This window comes from Tasmannia lanceolata, unplaced genomic scaffold, assembly GCF_043159265.1.
Source record: "Tasmannia lanceolata isolate RefF3 unplaced genomic scaffold, GAP_Taslan_0.1 ptg000013l, whole genome shotgun sequence".
NCBI classification, from domain to species: Eukaryota; Viridiplantae; Streptophyta; class Magnoliopsida; order Canellales; family Winteraceae; genus Tasmannia; species Tasmannia lanceolata.
In genome coordinates this window covers 46,225,937-46,230,975 of record NW_027518690.1, presented here as the reverse complement: position 1 = coordinate 46,230,975, position 5,039 = coordinate 46,225,937, and positions in this window count along the sequence as shown.

Genomic DNA, 5,039 nt, shown 5'->3' with positions numbered 1-5,039 from the left:
ACAATGTACTAAAGTATAAGAAAGTACAATCAATCTGACCCTAACTCTATGTTAATGCCGCATAGAGTTACGAGGTACTAGTGATCCATGCCAATATGACATCCTATGCATAAGATACAGTCACTTTGCTTTGCTGTCTAATAATGTTGCCTACTAAATATCATTTTCTACATTAATGAAATGAAATGTATATCATAACATCTTTCCATTTTTTAGTTCCGACCATTTTGGTCGAATTTAGAAAAATTCGCTCAAATTAGCGTTAACTTTGCTAGGAAAGTTATATCCTCATCCTGGATTAATCCAACGGCTCAATCTTGATCTTGACATCCTCACATATAAGTGGGGTCCACTGATTGTACCAACTATGCCAGCACCCTAGAACAACGCTAACATGCTATGTTTCCCTTGATCTGTAGAGGAAAAACGAGCCAAGACAGGGGTGAAAGGACATTTCGGTAATTACCATAATATAGTCCTTGTTCGTACCAAGAGGAAACAATAATTCGGCATTTGACTACCGTATCGTGCTTACGTACTTGTGACTGAGGTACGACTTTAAGATGTTACTGTAGAAATAAAGAGGGTGTATTTGTATTATTTAAACCGTAGAAAGTAGAAACCACATTCGTTCCAGTTTAGAATGTGTTGACGAGAACAAGGGGTGGCGGCAGAGAGAGAAAAATATATATTTTTCTAGTGGGTCACCGGACAGCCTTGCAAAAAAATAAAATAAGGGAGCTTATATTTCCTCTCCCTTTCAGACCAATCCACTCCAACTTAACTTTTTCACCCTAGTAAATAACAAGAACACTCTTGTAGCATGTTATGTTATCTTCACATGATTGCTTCAAGCAGATGGGCAACGTCGTAAGCCACAAAAACGTATTGAGGGCAGCGCGTATCAAACGGTTAGGATCATCCTATTAGGGGTGTCAACGGATCCACTTCGAATCGGATACACCTATGTCACGGTCACGATCCATTCAAATTCCTCATCGGTCGGATCGGATTCGGATTGTTCTTCTGATCCTACTTTCCACGTCACGATCACAATCCATTTTAAATCGGACCGTCCATCGGAGTGTTCTATTATGTCCTACTAAGCTTAGTACACAATTAATATATTTTTTTTAAAGAATTAGAATGTCAGTCCACCATAATGAAAAGCAGTGATCGACTTCAAAGAAGTGACTAAAAACAGGGAAAAATATGTATCCACTATCCAGTATTCTAAGAAGATAATAGAAACCAAAAACTTAGCAGGAGTTTTCCGTGCATACTGCTCGGATGCTGGGAAGGCAAGGGTACTGCGATGGCGAGAGCAATGACTAGCGATAGCGAGGATGAGAGCAATGACTAAGGACAGAACATTAATTAATGTCAATGGAGTAGATGGGTTATGGTTACCGATAGGAAGATGAGATGTTCGTTCCACAAATGAGGAAGGGATACTTACACGGGAAGGAAGAGGAGATTTATTTCGAAAATGAGATTTCATTCAATAAAAATGGAAACCGGTAACTACTAAAAGAATATGACTATTTTGACGAGAATACCCCCACTTAACATTGATGTTGCAATGATTTTGAGTGTATTTCTGTAAGATGATTTCGGACGATAGGAAGATGAGATGAGATGTTCCACAAATGGGGAGGGGATACTTACACAGGAAGGAAGAGGAGATTTATTTCGAAAAGGAGATTCCGTTCAATAAAGATGGAAACCGGTAACTACTAAAAGAATATGACTATTTTGACGAGAATACCCCCACTTAACATTGATGTTGTAATGATTTTGAGGGTATTTCTGTAAGATGATTTCGGATCGTGACTGTCCCTAAGGACTTTCACAGCATGCCTGGATCCGATCCAAAAATTTTCGGACCATATGATTGGGAATCCGAAATATGCCCATGGACCCTCTTGGTATGCTTATATCCCGTTCATTAAAGTTCGGATTCGGATGGTCCATCGGACCGTCTGGATCCATTGACACCCCAACATCCTATCGAGAAGGTTTTCCAGTATGGACTATCTACGGTGGGACCAACAAATGAATGGCTTAGATTATCCAAATATGTATTGAGGGCAGCGTGTATCATGTAAAACCTCGGGTATAAAAGCATTGCTTTGGCAAAAACCCTAATTTCATTGTTTTGGGGACTGAGGAGTTGTAGCAAAAATGGTATTCGTCTAAATATCACGTATGAAAATGAAATGAAGACAGATGTGTTAGGATTGGCCCAAACAATGAGTCAAAATAGGTGGCTCTCGTATGAACTTTAGCATACAAAGACATGACTATTGAGTGAGATTAAGCTGCTTGTTGATTTTTATACATGCGTGTACTTTCCATTGTTGTATGAAAATTTGTGGCTGCTAACACTGGTTGTAGAAGAAAATGGACAGACACTGACTTTCCCATTTACCCTTTTGATGCATGAAATAATGATACCCCACCAACAACCAACCAACAATTTTATCTGCTTTTTTGTCTTTTACTGGAAATAAATAAACATATTATTTTTGTTGGTGCATGAAAATATATTTGGCATGTACTAAAAGAAATAGCGGTCTCTTTTAGATTTTCTAATAAGATACGCCACCAAGAACGGGTGCATGCAGTCATTGACTCATTGTTAAGTGAACAGGGGAAAATTTGGAATCAGTGTGTTTTTCCTGGCTTATGATGTTGACCATCCGCTTAAAGCAATCAGGGGCAAATTTGGCATGTGAAGATAACAGAACATGCTTCTATGGGTGTCATTTGTTAGGGTGAAAAAGTAACTTGGAGTGGATTGGTCCGAAAGGGGAGCGGAAATATCATCTCCCGACCATTTTTAAAGGGATATGTTATCAGCACTCCTATATTTTGATGTGGGCACTCCCCACTTTATTAAAAGTATAGTATGGCCTTCACCATAGGGTGATCCAAACCGTCCATTAGATGGCCCACAGCCTAAATAGGTTGTGCCTCAAAATTCATTTCCATAGGTTGATCCTAACCCTTTATATTTAGGTTGTGGGCCATCTAATGGACGGTTCGGATGATCCTATGGTGCGGGCCATACCGTACTTTTAATAAAGTGAGAGTCCCCTCATCAAAATACAGTAGCGCTGATAACATTTCCCTTTTTAAAACATGGTTTTACTCTTACCTCAATTCACGACCAAGTGCGTCCCCTATGAGTTAACCTTTGAAATGCTTAGATTAATCTCACTTAAAAACATAGAAAGGATTTCTTTATTATTTTGTCACTTAAATGTCTTTGTTCCCAAGTTGGACTGAACTTCTTTCTATCAGTTAAATCAAAATACCCCACAAGGAAAGCACTACTTAAGTAATGAAAGTCATTTGCCTAATTACTTCTTTGGGAGATATAGGAAGCCCATAGAAATCTCTAGGCCTGAAGATTTCTAACACACTAGGATCTAAATAATTTAAAAAAAAAAACTTTTGCGTGGAAGAGAGTTGATATTATCTTGACTTGTATACCAAGATTACTTACGCCTTTCTTTTTTATTTTTTGAAAAATATCCAAAACCAACTTGCTTTTTAAACTAAATATTAAAACTTAATAAAATATTAAAAATGATTTGAGCCTAGTGCATGTGGGCCAGACTAACTGACTGCGTACATGTGTATTCATGAGCCAAAAAAGTACATGTGGGTCCCACTAGTTTGTGATCTAAACCATTCATCTATTGGGCCTCACTCTAGATTGGCCATATATTGAAAATCTCTTTCATCAGACAATCCTAACCCTTTAATTTTATAGAGAGATCTTTTTTTCTTTTTTTTTTAAGTTTTGATTATTGAACTTCACATTTTATAGGCTAAAATTTCAAGAGTTAGGATCATTCAGTGGTGATGTTTACAAGGCATGGTTTATCCAGTATAGCGGTTTTAAGTAAATTTTGGTAGATAGTTTGTGGGTTTTTATCGTTCGCCATTTTTGGATTTGGAAAGAGAAAGCATGGCACCACATCCACTATTCCACTTCACTTGTGAATGAGAAACTAATTCAGATTTGTTTCCTAGGTAAAGAAAGCAGAGAGAGTAGCAGCTCACTTGTGAATGAGAAACTAATTCGGATTTAGTAGTTAGGTAGAGAGAGAGAGAGAGAGAGAGAGAGAGAGAGAGAGAGAGAGAGAGAGAGAGAGAGAGAGAGAGAGAGAGAGAGAGAGAGAGATTCTTGTCTTTGCGTGGAAGGTTGAAATTGTTTGATATTGTAGAACGTAGGGTAAAGAAAAAGATATGGATGACCGAGGTTGAAAAGTAGGAATGTTTTACAGGACACCATTGATCCTACAGATATTGGCAAAAGAATTCCATTTGATTGCCGTTGCTTACCTTCTCAACCTTAATTTTTTACATCCCCACTGTTGAAGTATAAATGATTAAATAACACCAACTACAAACAGCTTAAGCTTTTTGGAGTAATTGGTTGTTTCACATGGTATCAGAGTTCAAAACTCACAACGCTAACATGCTATGTTTCCCTAAATCGTTGATTTTGTAGTTTTTTTATCTTATGCATTGGATATTTGGCATGGGACAAAGGCCATGTAGGCCACCCCATTATGTTCTACAAGTTCAATAGCCTCAATTGCACACCTATATATTCACATGCAAGGTTTAAAATTTCGGTACCGGTTTTGGACCATGGAATTTTGAAATATCGGTCGAAATCTGGTACATAACCCGAAACAAATATTTTATTTAATATTAAATTTCGGTAATTTCAGTCGAAATTTCAGTAAAATATTAAATTAATATAAAAAACAGTTTTTTTTTTTTTTTTGTCAAATTTTGGAAAAACCAAAATTTCGGCCGAAATAAATGACCGTTTCGGTTTTGGCCCATTTCGGATTTCGGTCTAAATTTAAAACCATGTTCACATGTGGCCTTGTGAAAATTCAGATGACGAGAAGTCTCATCGTATAGTTAAGAAAGGAAAAAAGAAAAAAGCATACAAGAAAAACAGGCGACTCCAAAGATAAACAACCTTCCAGTTTTAAAAACAACATGGCATA